General features: G+C 42.2%; 2 long non-coding RNA genes across 3 annotated transcripts in view; one reads left to right on the plus strand and one right to left on the minus strand.

Moving 5' to 3' along the window:
• LOC307010112 overlaps positions 1 to 22,504 on the minus strand; it is a 28,079-nt gene extending 5,575 nt beyond the window's left edge. The window contains exons 1-4 of one of the 2 annotated variants that reach the window (XR_013800156.1): positions 22,310 to 22,504; positions 22,135 to 22,200; positions 20,157 to 20,259; positions 2,411 to 2,507 (exon numbers count right to left, since the gene is read on the minus strand). This is a non-coding gene — a long non-coding RNA (uncharacterized lncRNA). The remainder of the gene's footprint in view (positions 1 to 2,410; positions 2,508 to 20,156; positions 20,260 to 22,134; positions 22,201 to 22,309) is intronic. The other variant, XR_013800155.1, reaches the window with a different exon arrangement.
• Positions 22,505 to 23,309: 805 nt separating this feature from the next.
• Positions 23,310 to 25,553, plus strand: LOC307010311. The gene is made up of 2 exons (XR_013800171.1): positions 23,310 to 23,445; positions 25,440 to 25,553. It is a non-coding gene; the product is annotated as an uncharacterized lncRNA (long non-coding RNA).
• Positions 25,554 to 25,638: the final 85 nt, after the last annotated feature.

The raw sequence follows: 25,638 nt of genomic DNA on the forward strand, positions 1-25,638 counted from the left end.
AAAAAAAATCTTACTTAGTGTTGCTTTAAATTGCATTTACGCAGTTTTGCACAGACAATCCCCACTCACATGTTCTTCTAGTCTTACATGTACAGTACATCTCCCTCGAACGTATGTACGTCCACTCAGTTTTCCATCTTTGGCAGGCGTATAACTGAAAGGGTGTGTGTGTTCACTGAACCCCACTTCACCTCCATACATTCTCCATCCGTCACAGCCTCCGTTTAACCATGTATGTTTAATGTATGCCACAATGCAGGAAAATCTAAATGCGGTGTGTATGTTTATGTGTGGAGTTTCAGGGAAATCTAAATGTAGTTTTATATAGGCATATGTGAGAGTGTGTGTGTATGTGAGTGTCTGTTTTTTTTTTATGTTGCGGCAGGTCACCCTCTCTCTCGCTGGCCCTTTCTCTGGAAGCCTACCATATAATTTACTTTAAGCCAACCAGTCGCTATTTTTTTCCAACCACTAATTAATTATAATTCTGCACAGTTTCATACAGTCAGTAAAAAGGCATGCAAGAACCTACCAAACGAGTTCATAGAGGGAGAGAGGAAGAGAGAGAGAGAGAAAGGGCTCTTGTGGTTTTGTGTTAAAGCATTTACCCTGCCTGTCGTCTTTGTGCCTCAAACACAAACTCGCTTTCAAGACTTTTCACATTTTGCAAAAAGGGCTTTAAGCAACTGCAAGATAACCAACTGAGACAGTGATGAAATCAAGCAGAGAAGCAAAAAAAGCCTGTTTGACACTGCGTACAATATATAAACAAACTATGCACTGACACACAAGCAAACACAAGCCTAAATGAAAAAGGAAGGTTGTTGTTTTAATATGGCGTTGGTAAGGAAATGTGCAGATTTAGGCCACTTATTTAACTCATTAAACCACTTACAAAACAACCTGGTGCAAACAAAGCACATTTTCAGATGTTATTCATCTCATATCAGTTACGCAACTGCCATTGTTCCAATCAATATGACATTTAGCCAGATTTGGAACATGTCTAAAACTCTGATCGGTGTGATTTAGTTATTTTCTAGCAATCAACACTGAGTTAAATATCAGTTCAACAGATCAACAGTCAGACATAATTGTATGACTTTGTGTTAGACCAAAATCCCAAATTTAAGGGGGAATACATACATTTTGTGTTTCAAAGTAACATATTTTCATGCTAATTTCATTTAGCATCTATTTATTTGTATAAAACTTTATTAAAACATTTTATGGATGGATTGTATGCCTTCACATGTCTGGAAGCTCTGAGGGCATATCTGTTTCTCATGATCTGTTTGTCTGTCATTAAAAGTTTGAGTGTCTGTAGGTCCACCTCTTGAAAGAGATTTACTAAGTTGCTTCCCTGAACTGTTTTTGTCTCGACTCATCTGACAAAGCATAAGCTGACAGACGAGACTTAGCCTAAATATTTAATAACGTTCCTAAGCTTCCAAGACAAACATCAGTGACATTTAAAAAGTAAAATATGTTTACTGTACAAATGCCTGCATTTTAGAACATTGAATTCATCCAAATTAAGTTGAAACTCAGAAAAGATCTCTATTAGCTACTATGGTAACTTTTTAATGTTGTCTTTGTCTTGTATGGTGTTAGTTTAGCAAATTGATCTGCTGAAGTCTATTTCATATATAGATATCCATACATGCGTCTAACTACAGACGTACAGTCAACTTTCTCTCGAATGTTCACAAGCTGGCTTTGACTGTTCCAATATGGTGGACGGATTACATATACTGTAGAGCCATTAAAACAGCCACTAATGAGGAAACTATGTATATACACCTATGGTTTCAACTCTCTGATTGGTGGACATTTCTATGCAGAATAATAGGTAATGTAGTTTCCACTGATGGAGGATTATTTAAAAAATAAGTTGAAATGATGCAGGCTGATGGTTTCAACAAAAGCATATACCAATGGTTAACAACCGTGCTGCTCACAGTATTCTGCTTTAAAAGTTTTAAACTTATCTTTTAAATACCCAATAAGTTTATTTATATTAAGTTTAAAATTTCCTTATAGTTTATTCACCTATGGAGAAAAAGAATGGCATTTTCTGGAATTCAACCATTTTTAATGTATAAGATCAGGTGCAGGCATTTGTAACTTGAATGTGTGAATATTCCGGATGTCATTCGCTTCCAGTTATATTTAAAACTGTCCATTATGCTGCATTAAAACAAACTGGTATATTATTTTCCATTTATTATCGGAAATATAAACAATCTGGTTTATAACACAAATATTCTACAGTTTACTGAACTTTATTAATCTTCTAATAATTTACCTAGAGCGACGAATGAATTGGAAATCTTGCAGATGAACAGAAAATAGATTACTTCTGCATTGCGAAATAAGGTGGATATTAATGTGGAAAGTCATTGCTTACCAACCACAAAAAATGTAGGGCGGGTCATGATTTTGTCCATTGGGAATTGATTGGATGGTTGTGGTTTGCTGTTGCTGTGACCTCATGTGAGTGACAACTGCAAGAGGGAAAGGAAGCTATTTTATTACAAAAGGCACAACAATTTTAATAAAATGTTAAATGATTAATTTCAATAAAAGTAACTTATTAAACATTTGTGTCTTATTTAACACAGCCTCTCGTAGCTTGTTGCTTTCAATGGTCACAATTGTCCTGGTATAGTGAACAGATAGACTATATTACTTAAGCATGTGGATATCCTTCTTTTTGTGCCCAGTCTACACAGATACTAATGTTGTTTGGCTTTTGAGCTAATATAACCAGAAGAATCAGAGGACAAAGGAATCGTATTGCTTTGAGCCTACAGTTTGCATCCTATATAATGCTGAAAATGCCAGTCCGAGTCCACCCACAGCGGCTCCACTGAAAGCACTCAATATTCCATGAGCATATTGAGATGTTCAAAGTGCTCAAAATCATAGGAATAAATTAAAGTGAGTCCATGCAGTTTGGAAGGCATTCAGCTGTTCTGCCCTGAGCTCTGCCTGAAGACATTGACTAGATACTCCGCACATACAGCCACTTCCATCGGTACCTGGGACTATTACGGTACTGGGACAGCCTGTCAGAAAGACCTGAAGAGCCTATGTCCCTGTGAGAACATGATACTCCAGTATGGTTTCAATTGCTAATGTCCCAGAATGCATCTGTCCAAAGTGTTGGCTGTGCCTTTTTTTTTAATGGACATAAATACACAGACCATTACACCTCAGTTAACCACTTTTTATGGTGACATTAAAGTTTTTTCCATCTTAGCACATAACAGCCCCTGCAGTGAGATAAAACAAGAAAGAGAGAGAGAGAGAGAAGCATTTAAAATATTTATTCAGTAAATCTCCTTCCCTGAAACACATTCCCACACTGTAATGTCATACATCAAGCTGTAAGCACACAAAATACAATTTAACTCTCAAATATGAAAGCTTGTCTTCATTTTGTTACCTGTGCCAATACTCCTCCATCTACTTTATGTCCTTCTCTCTTCATTTCTCTTGCTTTCCTCCTCCTCAGACATTCAGGCCCCCCTCCTTTTTCTCATATACTGCTTTTTGCTAATGCTGCTATAAAGTAAATATGTCTTGCTGTTGTCAGAATGGTCATGAGCAGTGACTCACGAGCCACAGAAAAGAGCAGAGCAAGTGAGAGAAAGAGAGTTTTGTTTGTTTGTTGAGTTTCCATTTGTTTGATGCCATATTTTTTTCTCCATAACATGTATTTCCTATTCAATGCCTTATGGAAAAGTCACATAAAAATCTGCCATGTTAATGCATGGATTCCCTTGTGAAAAATATACTTTATATAGTGCATTGTTGGGTGTAATAATGCATTACTAAGTATTTCATTACTGTAATTTAATAACATTTCCCTTTTTTTCTGTAATTTAAATTACTTCTGATGTAATTGCTTGACTATAGAACACATTTTTGTGGATTTAATATCAAAATTTAAATCAGTGTAAATCTGAGGGGGGCATGTTGCCTTTCATTTTTCAAAATAAAATATATTTGTTAAGATGCACTAAATGTGTTACATTCATAAATGCGTTAAAAAAAACTATTGTTAGCTCCTGTATAAAAAACCTTATTGTAAAGTGTTACTAAGCTCATATCAAATTATCAACATTCAATATCAGCCGAAGGATATTACAAAGTGTGCGTTTTGTTGTTCTCTTTCTCTCATTTCAGCTCCAGAAAGGATCATCTATAAAAAAAAAAAAAAAAAAACACGTGATGGAAAACATTTCGTTCACCTTACGTAACGGTGCACAATATAACCTAGGACATCAGCAGATTACATCAAACATCACTGCATTTAGCGCTAAACTTTCACCTGACCTTTGACCTCTCTTTCGACTCACTGAACAGCGGCGCGTTTCTTTGCAGTCTCCCGGTTATTTTGAAGTGGTGAGTTATCATGTCACGGCTAATCCCTGGAGGACAGATGCTTTAAAATAGTGCTTGGCACTGGATTAAAACAGTCAGCTAGCTCCCCACGGCAGATTGAGACACCCCTTGAGAGTGTTTTTTTTCTCCTAAATTTGGTTTATATTTAGCTGTAATTGCCTGAAGTACAGTAGTGTTGATGTCTTTTATAAACACTGTAACCTCTCACCTCTCAGACGGCAGCAGTAATCAGAAAGGAATCTGCTGGGCGCTAGTTGTTAGCTGAGACGCTAATGCTGGGTACGAGGAGGCAGGGCCTGAGCGAACCGTTTGCCAGAGAAAAGCTCAGGGAAACCTCTCCATATCTTGTAACCTTCCAGTCACTCCTTAATGTTAGACAATCAGTAAATTTTGCTTTGTACAGACTCAAATTTGAAAGGATAAGGCATTTACCCCCGGTTTCACAGACAAGGCTTATGCCTATAAATGCATGTTTGAGTTGTTTTAACTGCAAGCATGTTCTAAGGCACGTTTATGAAATCTACTCAAATGTTCTAATTGAACTAAGGCCTAATCCTGGCTTAATCTAAGCCATGTCTGTGAAACCAGGCCTAAGGGCGTTACATGTGAATCAAGTTTAAATACATTGTCACAGCAGAACTTACGCTCATTAGACTGAGTGTTTGGATTGCCAACTAAAACCTGTTTGTTTTGCAAAACGCAGTGCGGTATTACCGCATTCAGCATATAAGTGTGAGAGCTCTGATTTGAAAATCTCATTTTAAGAGATTATGTGAAATGGATGTTGCAATTTTAAATTGAGCTCGCAGCTGCATTAAAATTGCATGTTATAAACTGTCTCGCCACACTTTTTTGCCTTTCCTCCCCCTCTTTCGGTTTCACTCCTCTTCTCTGTCAGTGCGAGAGGAGATATATGTGCCAAGCAGACATAATAAAAAAAAGAAAGGCAGGGGAGGGTTGGAAAAACTTGAGCGGGACACACTTTGTCGTTCTGTAGCACATTTTGAGTTTCGGTGTCCATGAATCAAATCATTATTGAAGCAGCCGTCACACACGCCAAACAGACAGGAATGCTGTCTTTTTTCAGGCCTTTCAGGAAACAACTCAGAACCATTAACACGTTTATGTATGTCTCATAAGAACGTTTTATGACAACGAATGCTCTGGTTTTAAAATCCATACGGAACCATTATTATAATTACAGATGACACAGAGACTGTATTGTATTAGTGTGTTCAAGGGAACGGGTTAATACGAGTTACATGTAAACAAATGAGGCTAATGGGGGAGACGGAGGCTTGATTAGAAGGTTATTAGTTAGGAGAGGGGGGAGTGAACACGAATGAGAGGATGTTAATTTGTCTTGGTCTACATGCTTCTTCGCATAGCGTGTTAATCGCCCAGACGCCATGCTAACGATTTTACAACAATAATGGGCCGATTTAATTGAAATAAATTGCCATCATTACAGAGTGAGCGCTGCCAATCTGATGGCTGTGGGCAGCAGTGTTCGGGTCAGTCTCAATTCACTCTTTCTCTCCTGCCGAGCTTTCCTTTCTTTTGCCCCATTTCTCACTTTCCCGTAGTGCATTGCTTTTTTAGGTTATTTTCTTTTCCATTTGTTTTTATTTTCTCTTGTGAGGTGAGATTTTGTTTAGTGCTATACTATTTAAATTTATGCTTACTACTTACTATTTATTTGACTGTTTATTTAGGTTTTTATTTGGCTTTTTAAAATAAATGTGTGAATTGTGTAATTTCTGCGGCCCCAGCATCACCAAACTGAAAATGTTCGACTTCATGCGACGCTGCGCAGACTGATTGTTGTCTGACTTGAAGCGGTGTATGCTGGTTAGCAATTTTGTCTAACTTGAGATGCTGCCAACCCCACATCACAGTGACGCATGCCATCAAAATACCATGAGAGCGATTTGAGAGAATTTGGCTCAGTCAGCGCAGTTTCTCGACAACCCTAATAACGTACTCGGTTACTAACGTAACCTCGGTTCTCTCTAGAAGAGGGAACGAGTACTGCGTCGAAGAACGCTACGGGAAAGATATTTCTTTGTCGAGATTGAAGCCTAAAATTAATCCTTAATTTTGTAATAATGTAAAACGCTTTTCTGAAGCATACAACCTAGGCGGAGCAATACAGCTCACCCATTGGCTGCTCTGCCAGAAAAGCACAGCCTATGCGAGGCCAGGACGCTGACCAATGAGGACGCTTCGCGCCCTTCTGCGTCACCTCCCGCCCAAACAGGCGTGGCCTAGGCCTATAAATACGAGCATAGCTGTCTAACACGCCGATTTTCTTAAATTCAACGAAGCTGCACGCATCGCTGGATTGATTCGAGCCGCCACAGCCGTTTGGAACAAGCACCTCAGCAGGACGAGCCCTTACCTGAAGCCGCTGGTCATCGCCGCCTTCAGCCGCCGTTCCCTGCTGCGCTTCTCCGGCGTGGAATATCCTTTCAGTTTTGTGTGTGTTTTGTGTGTGTGTTCGCCTACCGCGGCACACATTTTTTCCTCACAAAAGAGCAACGAGTGTCTTTTTAAAGATGTCTCGCGTTTCCTGCGGCTCCTGCCGAGCCGCGCTCATCGACGGGGACCACCATTTCGTCAATGAAGCGACGCAGCGCGGACACGCACGGCCATGAGACGCAGTACTCGTTCCCTCTTCTAGAGAGAACCGAGGTTACGTTAGTAACCGAGTACGTTCTCTTACGTAGAGTTCTCTCGTACTGCGTCGAAGAACGCTACGGGAACCCCATGTAAAACGCCGTGCGTGCTCTTGGACCGACACAGACACCTAAGGGCGCGCGCGCCCTGGTATACAAGTGCCTACCCCAAGAAGTATAGGGAGAGCGGCTAAATTAGCATCATCCCTTTATAGTAGTGCCTCTTAAGGCATAATAGCATATATATGTAAATATAGATATATATGAGGGGTAATAGCATGCTCATGGGACACATTGTCAGTGAGTGATGCTTAAACATTGAAGTGACCTGGGCCGCACAGCGGGGCAGGAACACATATACATATTAACACTGAAGTGACCTGGGCCGCAGCGCGGGGCAGGACACTAATACATAGTCTTCTAGACCGAGAGCAGTTTAGCCTGCAACGCAGGAACCTCTAGGTTATAGAACCTAATAAATGTAGACGGGGAGGCCCAGCCTGCCGCCATACAGATATCTTGTAACGAGATTCCGCTATACCAAGCCCATGAAGAGGCCATGCCTCTCGTGGAGTGTGCTCTGATGCCCAAAGGGCATTCCAAACCTCTAGATGCGTAGGCTAGCGCAATGGCGTCCACTACCCATCGAGACAGACTCTGTTTCGTCGCGGCTCGCCCCTTGGAGCGTCCGCTGAACGAAACAAAGAGCTGCTCCGTCTGTCGAAAAACAGCGGAGCGGGACACATAAGCTCTTAATGCCCTGACCGGGCAAAGGGAGCTATTTCCGTCCTCTGAAGCCGGCAGGGCCGACAGGGAGATGACCTGAGCCCTGAACGGTGTGTTGAGGGACTTAGGCACGTACCCATGCTTCGGTTTCAATACGACTACAGAGTCGTTTGGCCCGAACTCCATACAAGAAGCTCTTACTGAGAGCGCTTGCAAGTCTCCCACACGCTTCACTGAAGCGAGAGCCAAAAGAAACACGGTCTTGAAAGACAGGTGTTTCATGTCAACTGAGTGAATAGGCTCGAAAGGGGCCCCTTTCATAGCGTTCAACACTGTAGAAAGGTCCCAAACGGGGACTGAAGGAGGCCTTGGAGGGTTTAACCTCCTGGCGCCTCTCAGGAAGCGGACCACCAGGTCGTTCCTGCCTAGTGAACGGCCAAGCGTTGGATTAACGAACGCTGATATGGCAGCCACATAGACTTTGAGCGTGGATGGGGTTCTTCCCTTATCCAATAGCTCTTGCAAGAAGGAGAGAATCTCCGGTTCTCCACACTGAAGTGGTGACAGACCTTGATCTGAACACCATCCAGAGAACACCGACCATTTGGAAGCGTAGAGCCGTCTAGTAGACGGAGCCCTAGCTTGCTCGATCGTGTCTAACACTCCTCTTGGGAGGTTAGCGGGTACCCGTTTATGGCCCATACGTGTAGGGACCAAAGCTCGGGGTGAGGATGCAGAATCGCGCCCTTGGCCTGTGAGAGGAGGTCTCTCCTCACTGGAATCGGCCACGGGGCAGTACTTTTCAGTCGCATCAAAGCTGGGAACCAGGTCTGATTCGTCCAGTATGGAGCAACCAGTAGTACCGAGCATCCGCTCTCCTTGATACGCTCCAGCACTTGAGGCAGGAGTGAGACAGGAGGAAAGGCATAGAGCGGACGGCGGGGCCAGACTCTGGCCAGCGCGTTCGCGCTCTTCGAAAAGAATTCTGGGCAGTGAGCGTTCTCCTGGTTTGCAAACAGGTCTATTTCCGCTCTGCCGAACCTTTTCCACAGCAGACGCACTGTCTGTGTGTGTAGGGGCCACTCTCCCGTAGGAACATTGTTCCGTGAGAGTCTGTCCGGGCCTACGTTCAAGTGGCCTGGCACGTGTATTGCTCTTAACGAGCGCAGGTTGTGCTGGGCCCACACCAGTATGCGTTCCGCTAACCTGAATAGGTTTCGGGACCTCAGGCCACCCTGGTGGTTTATGTAGGCTACTACCGACACGTTGTCCGAGCGGACCAGGACGTGGTGTCCTTTTATCCGGGGACAGAAACGCCTCAGCGCAAAGTCCACCGCCATCATTTCCAGGCAGTTTATGTGCGGTAGTTTGGCTCGCTCTGCCCATTGGCCAAAGAGCGGTCTGCCGTCGAGCAGTGCTCCCCAGCCTGAGGTGGACGCGTCCGTGGACACCACCTTCAGGCTCGAGGAAGTCCCCAGGCTTACACCTGACCGGTACCAGTCTGACGCTCTCCATGGTGTCAGGGCTGAAATGCATTCCTGAGTGACCTTGAGGCGATAACGACCGTGTAACCATGCTCGGCGCGGTACGCGCGTTCTCAACCAGAACTGTAGTGGGCGCATGCGCAGCAGGCCCAACTGCAGCACTGTAGAGGCTGAGGCCATGAGGCCCAGCATTTTCTGAAATCTCCTGAGCGGCACTATGTGGCCGCTGCGGAAGGATTTCGCCATTTGCAGGGTATTTCGCCTGCGCTGTGATGACAGACGTGCTGTCATAGACAGTGAGTTCAGATCCAGTCCTAAAAAGGAGATCCTTTGACTGGGAAACAGTGAACTTTTCTCCCAATTGACTCTCAGACCTAAGCACTCGAGGTGATCGAGTATTAGCGTCTTGTGGTGAGCGAGTTCTGACGGCGATTGAGCTAGAATCAGCCAATCGTCCAAATAGTTCAGAATTCGAACGCCTCGGAGTCTCAGGGGTGCCAGCGCCGCGTCCATGCACACTGTAAATGTACGAGGTGCTAGGGATAGGCCGAATGGCAGGACTGTGTACTGATATGCCCGGCCCTCGAAGGCGAATCTCAAAAATCGCCTGTGACGTGACGCAATTTGTATGTGAAAATACGCGTCTTTCAGATCTATCGCCATAAACCAGTCTCCTCGGCGAATTTGCGCGAGGATTTTTCTGGTCGTGAGCATTCTGAACTTCCGCTTTGTTAGCGTTTTGTTCAGACGCCTTAGATCTAAAATGGGTCTGAGACCCCCGTCTTTCTTCGGTACCAGGAAATATCTGCTGTACAGACCCCCTTCGCTCTGAGCTTGAGATAAAGGCTCTATGGCCCCTTTGCTCAATAGCTTCGCTATTTCGGCTCGAAGTAGATGTGCTACTTCTGTTTTTACCGTGGTTTCGACTTTTCCCGTGAAACGGGGAGGGCGTCGATGAAACTGTAGCGAATAGCCTCTTTTTATAGTCTCTAGCACCCATTCTGAGACCCCGGGAAGTCTTTCCCATGCATGTGCACGTGTGACTAGGGGTTGAATGTAATCTGGGCCCTGGTCGCGAAATGGCGGCGACACGAGAGCAACCGTGTGCTGTAACATGGACGCCGTGGCGTCTGAGGCGGGGGACATGTTTAACACAGTATGCGTCCCGCGCGCGCTCGACTCTCTGAGTTGAGAGAGAGCACGCGGGGCGAGCCCTACGGGGCTCGTTATGTTTGTAAATAAACGTGGGCGCTTGGTGGCGGGCACATTTATAACACCGGGGACACTGTGTTCGTGTACTGACTGACCGTTCGTTAGTTTCGTTTTTACAGAAACCGCGGAACGTGCAGTGTGTAGTGGTTGTGGGCACTGGATAGTGGGCACGCTCACTACATGTAAAGCACAACCGGCATGAGCCGATTTTATGTGTGCAAACCCTGTGTTGAACGGGGCTGTGCTTGTGTGAATGAATGGGCACTGGGTGGGCATTGCAGTTACACACATTACACCATCGGCCTTGGCCGGAACACCAGAAATTAAACTCTTTTTTAGATTTATCTGGGTCGCCGTGAAAACGGCGTTTGTGTGCAGGCAAACGGGCTTTACGGACGGTTTGTTGGCTGCTAAATACACTGGTACAAACACGGAACTTAGGGCTGTACAAGCGAAAATCTTTGGTGGAAGTCCGGCCGCAGCGGGACCCGAACACCGTCGTTTTCCTAGCAGGGCTAGGATGGCGCCGAGGCCTCGGGCTTGAGTGAGATCTTGGGCCGAGGACCACGCGGTGGCGGGCGGCGTCCGGCGGAGCGAGACCGTGGTCTCTCTCGGGCCTGTTGCTGCTGGGCCGGTGCGGCGGGCGCGGGGCGCTGCTGAGTTCGGGCAGGCGGCTGTTTAGGGCGGCCTGTTGCGGAACTGGAGCGCTTTGGCAGAAAATGTCTCATGGCCTGCGAAGTCTTCTGTACCTCGGCGAATCGGTCTGCGAAGTCCTTCACGGAGGATCCGAAGAGGCCAGTCGGTGAAATGGGAGCGTCGAGGAACGCAGAGCGCTCCGACTCCGCCATTTCGGAGAGAGTCAGCCACAAATGTCTCTCGGAAACAGTAGCTGAGGCCATAATCCTGCCGATGGCGTGTGCGGCGGACTTTGTAGCGCGAAGAGCGAGGTCTGTGGCGCTACGTAAGTCCGGAACACTGATCGCGCCCGGGCCTTCCTCGTCTAGCTTGCAGAGGAGGTTAGCCTGGTGGATTTGGAGCACCGCCATGGTGTGCAGCGCCGATGCAGCTTGTCCGGCGGCGGAATACACGCGGCCGTTCAGAGCTGACGAAGTGCGGCAAGCTTTAGATGGTAGGACTCCCTTAGCCCGCCGTCCAGCAGAGGGTGGGCAAAGGTGAGTCGCTACAGCCTCCTCGACCGGAGGGAGAGCGTGGTAGCCTCTGTCGCGAGCACCGTCCACTACGGAGAATGCTGGCGAGGCAGAAGTACGTACTCTGGCTGAAAATGGCGCCTTCCACGATTTCGCTACCTCTTCGTGAAGCTCAGGAAGAAAGGGTGCGTGTCTGGAGGGGGGCGCAGCGCGGTCTCCAGCGAGGAAGCGGCCATCCAGCCGGTTGAGTGCAGGTTGTTCGGGCGTCGACCACTCGAGGCCGAGGCTCGATACGGCCTGTGTGAGCAGACGCATCAGCTCTGCTTCGATGCTGATCTTCCCTCCTCGACGTTCCGGAACGGCGGGGGAGGGGAGGTCCACAGAGCTCGCCCATCCCTCGCTCTCCGAAGCGAGAAGCGAACAGCAATCGTCATCCCCCTCTGATACGGCTTGCTGGTCGTCCTCCATAACGGACAAAGCGGCGTGCTGCGGCTGTTGTCCGTCGGTGAGCGACTCAAGCGACACGTTGAGAGGAGCTAGCGGCGGTGGCGGCGGCGAGCTCCTCGTGGAGGGAGGTTCCGGGACCCGCTGAGCGCGGCGCTTCTTACGGCGCGGCGCTACAGGGGGCGGTTGAGCAGTCTCGGCGAAAGATGCAAGGCGAGTCCGCAGAGTCGCGATTGGCATCATGTCGCAGTGATGGCAGCCGCCATCACCGAGAGCGAGAGCTGCATGTTCCTCGCCCAAGCAGGAAACACACAGTTCGTGGTGGTCCCCGTCGATGAGCGCGGCTCGGCAGGAGCCGCAGGAAACGCGAGACATCTTTAAAAAGACACTCGTTGCTCTTTTGTGAGGAAAAAATGTGTGCCGCGGTAGGCGAACACACACACAAAACACACACAAAACTGAAAGGATATTCCACGCCGGAGAAGCGCAGCAGGGAACGGCGGCTGAAGGCGGCGATGACCAGCGGCTTCAGGTAAGGGCTCGTCCTGCTGAGGTGCTTGTTCCAAACGGCTGTGGCGGCTCGAATCAATCCAGCGATGCGTGCAGCTTCGTTGAATTTAAGAAAATCGGCGTGTTAGACAGCTATGCTCGTATTTATAGGCCTAGGCCACGCCTGTTTGGGCGGGAGGTGACGCAGAAGGGCGCGAAGCGTCCTCATTGGTCAGCGTCCTGGCCTCGCATAGGCTGTGCTTTTCTGGCAGAGCAGCCAATGGGTGAGCTGTATTGCTCCGCCTAGGTTGTATGCTTCAGAAAAGCGTTTTACATTATTACAAAATTAAGGATTAATTTTAGGCTTCAATCTCGACAAAGAAATATCTTTCCCGTAGCGTTCTTCGACGCAGTACGAGAGAACTCTACGTAAGAGAACTAACTGTTACTATTTACTGAATTCACAGATGACAACGATGATGTGTTTTGTGTTTATTCTGACACCTTCTGCACTGACGGTTTTAAAGTTCTTTTCCTGTAATCATAAAAATAAGCATGTATTTCAATAGTATAAGCTTATGTCATTAAAAAAATTTAATCTAATCCACTTTATTTGTGATAGTGTAAAAGCCGCATCAGTGTCAACTCCTCTCTTCAACTTCAAGTGGCAAATTTTTGCCTATCGATTAAATCCTGGCGAAGTCGAGCACACCTTATTTCTGTTTTCAATCAAGTTTCCTTAAACACTTCTCTCATCTGCCATTGGTTGAACAAACAGATAGCCACGCCCCAAACTCCTATTTACAACTTGCAAATGTCTTACTCGTATTTTCTGTGCATATTAAGGTAGAGGAAGTATTTTAAGTAGTTTAAATGTCGGCAGAGAAAAGCAGCTTTAATAATTCCTACCTTTTCAGCTCATGTAGGAAGTTATTTTAGAAGGAAAAGTAGGAGCTATAAATAGCTGTGTGTTTTTAATCTTTCTCAATAGCTAAGTTTGCATATCATGTTTTGTCATGATTCAAGTATTTACATTGTTGCAGTCTCCTCCATCTCATGTGTTGTTTTTCTGTCTTATCTGTCTCAGACAAGAACTAATGAACTGTCAGCTAAGACTTTCCAATAGAGTGCAGAAACTGTTAATGAATAATTACTGTGAATGCAAGCACAAGCACGTACACTACACACTCAAATAACAATGTAACAATTTCAGAATGTATGAATTCCTATTTAATTTTCAGGCACGGCTCGTCTTGAATGGTGTGGAAACCCCATGTTGACGAGTTACAAGAAGTCAAGGTCAGATTTTAATAATGCGACAATGCAGAACTACCTGCCAAAAATCTGAGAAAACAGTTTAACCATGGTATATAAAACAACCCCCCACCACCACATAAAAAAAAATGTTTAAAAAAAAAAAAAAAAACTTTTAAACATGGTTTTATCATGATATGTGTTTAAACAACATGGTTTTTTACCATGGTACGTTAAAAAATGACAATATCCTAAAGGACAGGTTTACTTTTATACCTTACTTCTATAATATGCAGTTACCTTTTCGCTTATTTATTTATTGTTTGTTTGTGCTGCCTCTTGTCCACTCTCAGAGCTTCATTTATTGCACAATCACACAAGGGTTTTTAAAGGCATAGTTCTCCCAAAAATTTGAATTCTGTCATCATTTACTCAGCCTCATGTTGTTCCAAACCTGTATGACTTTCATTTTATAGTGGAACACAAATAAAGATATTTTGAAGAATGTTGGTAACCAAACAGTATTGCTGACCACTGACTTCCATTGTAATGTATTTTAAAAAAACACAGACATCTCAAAATATATTTTGCATTTCACAGAAAAAAAGTCATACAAGTTTAAAACGACATGACGGTGAGTGAATAATGACAGAATTGTCATGTTTTGGGGAGGGTGTGAAATATTCTTTTAAAGACTTTCACACTGATGTTAATCTCAGTCGTTTGGCCCACATGTTGTACATGCGCTGCAGTGGGAGACTGAGGACCACAGAACTGCCCGAAAGCGGCCGAGACTGTGCAGAAGGCATAACAGTCACGGTGTACCGTATACACTACGAGTTTATCTTCTAGAGAAAGGTGTTTATTAGCCAGCAGAGCCCGAGGGTCTGTGTTTACTGCGGGCCCTCACACTGTGTAAACTCACACATGGACGAATAAATACACCAAATGAAGAGAAACAAAGAGAACTTGCGACATTCATCTAGAAGTAACCTGTGGCGTGATTTTGCTTTAGTTCTTTTCCATTGCTGTACAAAACCATACATAATATGCAAAACAGCCCTAGCTGGATGATCTATTAAACGAACCCTCTCTGTGTCCTACTTAGCTGACTTTCTTTCTGAAAAATGCATTCCTCTTCCATTTCATGATGAATGAAATCTGGTGAGATAAAAATCTCTGCAGGCAACAAACTTATTTGCTACAAATTACCAACCAGAGATGTTAGAATTATTATTTCCGAGACAAATTGCACGTTTAATAAGATCTTCAAAGAACAAACAGCCCATTTAAAGCCCACTGAAGCGTTTCATTTGTCAAATAACAGGTAATAGCAGGCGTATTTTGCTCCATGTCATGTCAGCGCTCAGACATTAAGGTGTATGGATTTCAGGAATGAGGAAAATGTCTCGACTCTTCTCTTTACGTTTACCAGAGATACGTTTAAAAAAGGTTTAATGTTTAGGGATTAAGTGTTGCGCAAGGAAACGCACACCTCAATGAACCAGAAAAATCACAAAAAAACACACAACCAGTACTGCAAACAGGAAAATATTCTCACTATAATTAGCAAAGAGGTGGAAAGTGCAGCATATGCTTACTATGCGAGTTACAATGGATACAACAAAGCATAAACACACACGTGAACAAACAGCCTAAAAACCTTGAGGCTTAATGTTTTTTAGGGGTTCAGTGTTTATGTTTGAGCTCAAAGAGAATAAAGAACAAAGAAATAAAAATGCTTTCTTAATTTCTCTGGGGCACAATTTTCTTGTGTATACTGTATCTTGTGAAATTTAAACACAGGGATTGTGTTTCTCAGCTTACAGAATTTACAGAAACCTCAAGTCAGACTAATGGGTAATCCATCTAGAATTAAAAATTCTGTCATCTTTCACTTAACCTCATGTGATTCAAACCCCAGTGATCTTTCTGGTGTGGAAAACAAAATGAGATGTTTTGCATAATGTGTAAGCTGCTCTTTTTCAATGACAGTTTGAGAGCCTCTGTTCTACCTGCACTGAATGGGAAAAGTGCAACTACATTCTGTAAAAAATCTCTGTTCCACAGAAGAAAGAAAAAGTTTTCACTTTTGGGGGAACTGTTCCATTAAGACTCACATTTTAGGAAGAATAGTATAGTACTTGAAAACTTGTTTCTGTTGCAATTACAAATGACTCGTTTCCATTTTTCATTTGGACGGGTGCAGCCATTTTTAGAAGGATATTAAATGTGTGTGGAAATACAACAGATTTTCAGATAGACAAGAATATATTTACCATCTGTGCTGACTGAAGGTCACATGCTGTTTTATTAATTATGTCTGGATTTGTTTGCTAGAGAACACTGTTCACAATTAGCGATTTGTCAGTACTTCTATTGAAGTTATTATAATCATCACAATCACACTGACAACTGGTAATTAGCAGTATGCAACAGACACTGCTGATAGTGCTTGCATTAAAGGCACACTATGTAATTTTTCGCCGCTAGAGGTCGCTTATTCAAGACAAAGGCGAAGCTTGATGACGCCTTTATTTTGCGGAATAATGGGAGTTGTCGTCTTCACCTCTACAGCCTGTGGAGAATACGACGGGACTCGGGCTAAAATCTAATTCAATGGATGACCAGTAATGTATTAAAGATTTATTAACGTTATGAAAGCCGTTGGGAGTGGAACGAGGCCGCTGGAGCGATTGCTAATGAGAGACAAGCACGACACAGCATTATGCCGCAGTAAATCAAGAAAACGTGATTTAAACAAAAAGACTAACTGTGTTGAGATATATAACAATGATTCGTTTTCTGTCGATGAATGTATCCAAACAGTTGCGTTTCGGTGTTTCTATGATTTCTACAAAATAAAACCAGAAGGGTAACGCGGGTATGATGTCATTGATAGGCGACGCACGGATATTGTCCGTGTCCTGGTTACAACTGCTTATTTCTCTGGATTTAAACATTCTTCGAAACATTTGGGATAATGCAAGTACACACATCCACAAAATATATACCATCGTTCTAGTGTTTTTTGGATATTTTAATCAAAAAATCTTACACAGGGTGCCTTTAAAGTCAATATGAAATCAACACTGACCCTATTTACTTCTGTAATATATGCATGCTACTTTAAAAGAAAAACGGCTTTGAAACAACTTTTCACCTGATGTCACCAAACCCTCTTATTTTTCACCCCATCTAAACTCCCATTTTTACTTGACTACATGTCAGAATCCATTTCTAAAAAATCCCAGTCCTGATATCGATAATACACAGAACCACACCACAGACACACACAGAGAGAGAAAGAACATGACATGTATAATAGAAGTGTTTTATTGATTTCCCATTCCCATTATTCAGAGACTTTAGCTCCCACTAAGGCCTACTTATTGTGTCCACACACACAGTGTGTTCTCTGTGGGGACCCAGTATTTCAGGAGTTACTGGCAGACGCATGTGCTACTGTATGTTATGGCCTTGGTCATGCAATACTCCCTAAGTGACATTAATCCACGAGCACACACGCATACACCGAGACACAGACCGCTGCTTCACTAAAACGGCTCCGGTAATAAGACACTCCCTCAGAGACTCAACACACGCAGGTAGACACACACACATATACACACATTTTGCAAACATGCGAGCACTTGCGCACACACATGCAGATACTGACAGAGAAGCTCTTTACTTGAGAGACCATCCACTTCAGTATGCTTCGGAGAAGAGTTGTTTAAGTGCGGTACAACGGCAGACGGGGGGCTTGAGTGGAGGAGTGAAAGATGGGGGGAACGGAGGTGTGGAAAGGCAGTAAGTGGAGCTGAATTCAGCAGGACAGTAATTATTTCTCACTGCCGGTATTTGACACCTGTCAGGGAACGTCTGTAAAAACCCTGCAGCAAGCAGAACAGAACAACGCACAGAGAGAGAATCTCAGTGCTTAGGGTTTGATTGATAACTGTACTTACTCCACTCGACCTTTTACCCCCGGGCACTGAAAAGAACAATGAGACACTTCTTCACAGTATATGTGTAAGTATCTGTGAGAAAAAGTGAGATAATCTGCCTCTGTGTGTGTGAGCGGCCTCTCGTGCACGTTTGCATGCCCAACACATGCATGTTTCCGTAGTAGACATTTGCTTCCTGCACTGTAAATCACTATTACACTCTGCTATTGCAATTTTATAGTGTCACCTCACAAATCCCACCCGCTCAATTCAATCACACCTATTGTTCTTAGACGGGTCCCGCTGTGGATGTGATATTCCCAGGCAACATGACACTTCTGTCGTGCTGGCTTCATAAAGACGTGTAAGGCAACATTTCTCAAAAACACAATTTGGATAAGATTTCTGCAAGCAGGGCTGAGGCAGCACTCTTTGTAAATGAAACAAAAAACACAAATCTGTAGTTTGGTAGCGGACATGACCTTTTAATCATGCTATAGTTCAACTAAAATTAAGATAGTTTAAAAACTGCAAAAACTGTGGAGCTTAATCAGTTATTAAAAACTGTTTTTTTTTGGAGCATGGCATGATATTTTATTAGCAGTTGTGTTTTAAAATATTATAAACACTAAAAGCCACTATAGTATTCAAGGTCATTATTATTTTTTATGCCATATTTATATTTGATTTTACACACACACACACACATGCACACACACACACACACACACGCACGCACACGCCTTTTCCTACAAATGGGGAAATATACATGAATACATACTATGTATGTATGTATGTATATTTCCCCATTTGTAAGAAAAGGTGTGCGTGTACATACCATTTTTTACCATTAAATATTTTCTTTTTACATAATTATTAAGGTGTTTTCTCATGTAGTCAAGATGCAAGGAAAGTATGTTAATTTTACTAGATGGCTATGCCACTTGACATTTGTAGAGTTATTAAATCAAAACTTTTATAGAAAATGCTATTAAAATTTCTCAAAAATGTACAAAACCGACAAAGACTGCATTTCTAAAAACCTGGCACATGCATTTTAAACAGACATCCTTATTTGGCCTTGACCCTTCTACTGTACATTTATGAGAATTATGCAGAAGAACAGAATACATGGTGAAATCCCATCTTTCCCTTCAGATGAAGAGAGCATTATACATCACACACACACACACGCACACGCACACACGTTATTCTTTCTTCCAGACATATCTTTTGAAATGTGAACATCCTGTCAAAACATGAGCAGATTGCAGCATGCACAAAAATATAAACTTCTGTCTTTATTAAATATTATGTTTCCCTCTCTGTGCATACAGGCTTACTGTAAAGCTATTTTTATGTTTTCTTGGTGTTTAGCAGTGCGGAGATGGTCAGAAGATCCTCAAATGACATTTTTTGATGGCTAAGGATGAAAGAGATTAGATGAAAATTAGAGGCTTTCATATTTACTCTGCTGGTGTTTTTCTCTTGTTGTGCCGCTCTATAAACCCAGGCGCTTTGCAGAACGTTTCTTAAGAAGTTCGTAAGCTACTGCCTCGGTATGTGTGTTTGTTTTTGCAATCAGAGCCTGTTCTGTGGCTTATTGGTTTAGTGTAATTTGGGAGTAGCTCTATTAAAAGAGATGCTTTTGTTTACACAACATTTGGACAGCGTTCCACATGCACCTCCCAGAACATTATGGTTACAGTGTGGGATACAGGCTCCATATAGCTGAACGAAGACAGACTTGAGGAAAGTGACCACACGACCATCCCTCTGACCATACTTAGACACGGTAACAGTGACTTTACTGCAGGAGAGAGAGAGAGAGAGTGTGTGTGTTTGTGTGTCTGTGTGTGTGTGTGTGTGTATGAGAGAGAGAGAGAGAGAGAGAGAGAGAGAGAGAGAGAGAGAGAGAGAGAGAGAGAGAGAGAGAGAGAGAGAGAGAGAGAGAGTGAGAGAGAGTACAGTAGCAATAGTAGGCTTCTTGCTTGGGTTGGCATGGTCTTGGTGAGCGAGAATTAAACATAGCACTGCTGACAGAGAGAAATGCCTTATACAAACAAGATCCACTCTCAGAGAGACGGCGCGAGGGAAACATCGACAGGGGAGAAAGATTAAGGAAAAAAGGCACAATAAAATAACCAAAAACTACATTTTTAGATCCTAATCCTAGAATGTCCACAAAACAACATAATTAGCAAACACAAATTTTTTTTTACATACATATATTTTGTCAATTTGTTAGGCTAACTCAACTAACAAGTCAAAACTTTAAAACGTTTGTTCATCTAATGAGCTCAACAAATCGTGTCATGGCAACGTAAGATTGTTTAGCATTTAACAGGAACTACAAACCTCATTAGCTGTGTTCCATCCTTCGAAGGAAGCAAACTTCAAAGGCAACGCCTTCCATGTCTGCGAATGTGGAACCGAGCGTTGTGAAATGGGACGTTCTAGCCTACAAAGGATTGTTCAGTGTCAGATTTGTTCAACTTGGTCCATGCATGTACATAATAAAGAGTAGTAGCCTATCTTAGTTACATTTAAAATACTTGCATTTAAAAGTGTATTGCGCCATTTTCCGGCAATTGGGAAAGGCTTTGTCGTGCCGCATTCAGCTTTCAAAGGTGTAGCCTCTGAATTGCGATCCAGCTATTCTTTCACTCTTAGGTTGATTTTCAAAGCCCATACAACACTCTTAAAAATACTATTTTCAATATAAAAAACATTTGTCCAATGGAAATATTCCATGGATATTAAAGGTTCTTCATGAAACCATCAAAACCAATTGTTTTATAGGGTTTTAACGCCTCTTAAAACTAAAGGCAAAAAAAATTTTTAGGCAACTCTGATAAATATGTTAAATCATAGTTGCAATGCTATGCACTGGCAGTGTTTCAGACAGCTCCGTACGTTAGCAGTGGAGCGGTTGGTTTTATCATAGAGAAATATGGTCAGTGCTTAGTTGTTCAGTAAAGTTGGCAACAGCTATATATTCACAGATTCGAACTTCACAGATCAATCATGAGCTAAACGTTGTTAAAACACAAATTACACCTCTTTCCAATTAACATAGACAACTAGCAAGTAGCAACAACCTAATTTTCTTCAAAACGAGCCTTATAATATCACAATTATCTCAACGAGCAGGCGCTGAGAGACAAGTCCGAAGGGACCATCAGCAAAGTGCAAAACCCCGAAAAGTGTTCCTACAAAAATATTCAATAACTTCACTGTAACACTATAGTGTCACCAAATTCAGTTCACACATCACTGGTCTCCTGCTGGTTATACTACAACACTTAGTTTGGCAAGTGATAGCACATCAAAATTAAGTAGGCCTATTCTTTACAGTTTACACAAATGATGTTGGTACCCAGCTAACATGGTTACCCAACCATAGCTTTTGCATGATCATTGCTAACAGAATTTGATGGCATTACACTGTTTAACAGTGAAGTTATTGAATATTTGTTTTTCTAATAACAGTGGTTATTGATTGTATTTCATAAACCATAAAAAATAATCATAAAAAATTATGCAAAAAATACATTTTATGAAACTAAGTGGTGTAGTATAACCAGCAGGAGAACGATGACGGGTGAACTGAATTTGATGAGAGTACAGTGTGTTACAGTGAAAGTTATTGAATATTATTCATAATAAAAAAAAATCATAAAAAAAAATAGAAAAGCACATTTTATCACTATTGGAAAGAGGTGTCATTTGTCTTTTAACAACGATTAGCTCATGAGTTTTTGATCCGGGAAGTTATTGTGAATTACCAACTTTACTTGAACTAACTGACAGTATTTCTTCAGAAATCATTCATGCTGATGTTCAAGAAACATTTCCTATTATCATGTTGAAAACATTTATAATACATTTGATACTTTGTGATACACTCATGATTGTATCACAATGTAACAAACATATTAAAAATGAACAGCATTTATTTTTCAAATTGAAATCATTTGTGACATTCTAAATGTCTTTACTGTCACTTTAGATTAAAGTAATGCATCCTTGCTGTATACAAATATACATTTTTACTGACCCCAAACTTTTGAATTGTGGTTCATAATATATATATAAAAAAAATCATATTAATTTTATATCATAATGTGCTTGTATATTTGTAAGAGCCTAAAACATTCACTTTATTTTCCAGGATTAAACAGAAATTGAAATCCCAGATTTCCGATCTAGTGTCAAACTTCTAAAATATGTGCAAGCCAAATCTGTATATACAAACTTGTACCCAGAGGATACGGCACATATAAATACACACTTACATAAGAGTCATTCCTACCAACAGTTCCAGTGTACGTACTTAAGCTCTGTCTCTTTCCTTTCTCGCTCTCTTTTCCCCTGTCTGTCTGTCTGTCCTTTTCTCTCTCTGTCACAGACACATACACACTCAGGCACATAGTCACACCTGGTCTTCATCAGTCAGTGGGCTCTTCAAAGAGCGGCTAATGCCCAAGACTAGGAGAAAAAACACAGACCTAGACAATCTGGCATCCAACAGCTTTTTCTCAGGTTGGCACAGAGGTGAAAGGTTTACAGAGGCTCAGACAGCTCTTCCCTCTGCACCTCGGTCTTTGTGAGTGTCTCCATGCCTTCCTGATCTCATAAGTGTATGCAGGATGGTCTTGCTTCATACACCCCCACAGCCCCATCAGTACGGATCAAGGACACCTTCATCAACACAAGGCTATAGAAATGTGGCCCTTACTCATATTATATTCAAAAAAGAAATTCACAAAGATCATACCATATATTTGCTCATGCTGTTTACGTTATTTGTGGAGGATGCAGCAGACTACCACAATCTGCCAGTGGGTTCAAACAGAATACACATAATAGGCAGCCAGGTAAGACGCTATAATGAAATTAACAAGGTTGAAAAACGAGGCATTGAGGGAGAAACTTAGTCTTTACAAAGGGCCTATACTGTATCCTATTCAAGAAATGAAGTAGGCCTATACTTCAAGTTCATTTTATTAAGTATACTTTATAATATTGTAGGCTATATATATTATATGAATATCAAATGTTAAAATGTATTAGTAAATGTTGAAATTAACAATGAACAATGTTTGTATAAACCATTACAAATGGACTCTTATTCTGAAGTGTTACGATTTCATAAAAATTCAAAAAGTCATGCTTAAATATTCATCTTGAAATATCAACACAAACGCCATAGCATTGCAATTAGACATAGCCTACTATTGTATGTAGGACTATACTCGCACACGTTATTTGCTTCTACTTTTTCTATTTGCTTTTTACTCGTTTTCATTCGCTCAAGTGAAGTATTATTTAGTGGACTAACAACAGTGATTGAGGGTTTAAGGAGGATTTGGGATTCAGCCCTTGTTTTGTTTTCAAGGACCCATATTCAAATCAGCAACTGTTAGCCTACTTTAACAAATTTAGTTTGAATACTTGTTCAATAGGCCTACCTTTCGTCCAAGAGAAAAGATGCTGCATGCCGTCTGCGTCCGTCGCCGAATCTGGCGCACATGCGCTCACTCGTGGGAGTCGTGACTCGTGACCAATAATTAATTCGGCTTGCAGTTGTTGTGAGCTTGCAGTATTGAATGTGGCGAATAAGTTCGTGCAACTCAAAAGAATGGTAAGAAATCGCCTCTTTACATAACAGCACAGCTAGTGCAGTCCGTGGCTTTTATGAATCAGTTCTTGTTCGGGAATCAAAGACTAGCCTGCGCAATAACAAACAAAGCCAATGTTACAGCATACGATATCATTATGTAGCCTAATGAATTACTGCTGCCATGATCAATACAAAAATTCACCCAAAAGTCTCTTTAGAATTAAATTTTCTTTAACTTTCGTGGCCATAATAGCACAATGGTAATTGAACCAAGAAAATAGTGCTGAATTTTCTGAATTAGGTGCGATTTATAATGAGGCTAATTTACATAGAAAGGGTGTCTGCTTTATTTAATGACTTTATTTACATAGGCCTACTCATGTTGTAGTGCTATTTCAGCACATTTTGCGAATATTAAACTGGATTGCGGATGGTGGTTAATGATTATTTGATTATTTTAACACTTTGGCAGCCTATATTGCAATTTCTGTTTTTACAGTTTTAGCAAAGCAAAGCTAATCAAAATCTTACCCCACCATAACTGAGTAATGGGGCAACTGCAAAATATACACCTCTGGTTAGGGTATAGGATCTTCTGTATTATACTGTATATGTAAGGTCAGCCTCCCACATCTCAGTGGATGTGATTTCAGTTCCTCACGTCCTGCATATACTGTTTGACCACATGTGTGCAATATCATTTCAACGGCCTTATTTGTTGAGTGATTACCATGCATGGCGACGCAAAATCTTACAGGATGAGAGGAGATTATGCCCAGATATGTTTTTATTACATTTGAAGTAGGCCTAATCGTGTGGTTCATTCTCCTTTTTAGGGAGTTGATATAGATGAGAAGTGAGAGGGAAATTTTGATGTAGACCACTGGGAGAAGCTCCGGAGGGAGGGAAAGACAGACAAAAGAAATGAATGAAAAGGAGAAGGAGAGTACTGGGAGATGTGTAATTTGTATTTTGCCAACAAAAGCTCTTATCCCTATACAGTCCACCTTCATGAGGCCTGCAGTTCGCACCTCCTACTATTGTTGGCCAGAAAGTAAAATACTGAGTGAGGGAGGGAGAGAGGCCGTGTTAAACAGAAAGAGAGATTTGGGACTGAGGTTGCTTCGTTGTCAGCCTCCTACCGTTTTCTGCCTGACAGAGTTTATTTAGAGCTAATCTCTGCTCTTTCATCCCCTCTGGACTATCTTTCTTTTTACTCTCTCTCACGCTCTCTCACACACTCTTTGGCTTGCTGTTTCTCCGGTGGTGTGGGGTTAGAGGTCGGTGGGAGGGGTCGCAACGGTTTTTGGACTCGTTTAACACGAGCTGCTGATGAGCTTTGTGACAGGAGGCGGTCAAAATAAAGTTGCCAAACTGTGACACAAACATGTGCACCCAACAAACAGGTTCAAACAGGTCTTGAATTAAGGGGAGAGAGTGCATTTATAGTTGCAGACCACATTCTAGATGGGTGAAACCTGCGATGATTAGTCTAAAGCATGAATTTGATGTAAACTATACTGTAGGTCTAATATTCAAATATGCATATCAAAGGGGACATGATGTATTAGCATTATAGTTTTATTATTAGCATACTATAGTTAAAAGCATGAATATTTAAACCTATAACATTCAAACATACAACACATTCAAAAAAAAAATCTAATTAATTCTACATTTAGTTAATATCTCAGACTTTATGAAAAAAGGACAGAATAAAAATTGTATATCTCCCAATTTAGATTTTTCTATTCAGAATTGTGAGACATAAACGTATTTTTTTTAATTCTTTTTATTTCATTTTCTGTCCCCAGGTAGGCTCCGCCCACAAAAGCATAATCTCTGTTTGCAAACATCCAACTGATCTATAGATTGCATTTAGAATTTATTAAGTATATTTTTTGCTCAAAATAATTTCTCAAAAAGTAGCCCTGTATCATGGCCCTCAGTATCTTATGCAATGTTGCTTTGCAAGCATCCATCCAACCATTCTCTAAACTGCTTGTCTTCTGCAGGGTCACGGGAATGCTGGAGCAAATCCCAACATCTCGGGCTGCAGGCGGGGGAACACCCCGGACAGGTGGCCAGTGTTGAGCAAGCATGGAATGTTTTATTTTATTTTTCTCTCTCTCTCTCTCTCTCTCTCTCTCTCTCTCTCTTTTGAAAAAGGCTAAAAGTGATGGAGCCAAATTGAATGATGGGACTCTGGGACAA

This window comes from Phoxinus phoxinus (genome assembly GCF_949152265.1).
Source record: "Phoxinus phoxinus genome assembly, chromosome: 14".
Taxonomy (NCBI): Eukaryota; Metazoa; Chordata; class Actinopteri; order Cypriniformes; family Leuciscidae; genus Phoxinus; species Phoxinus phoxinus.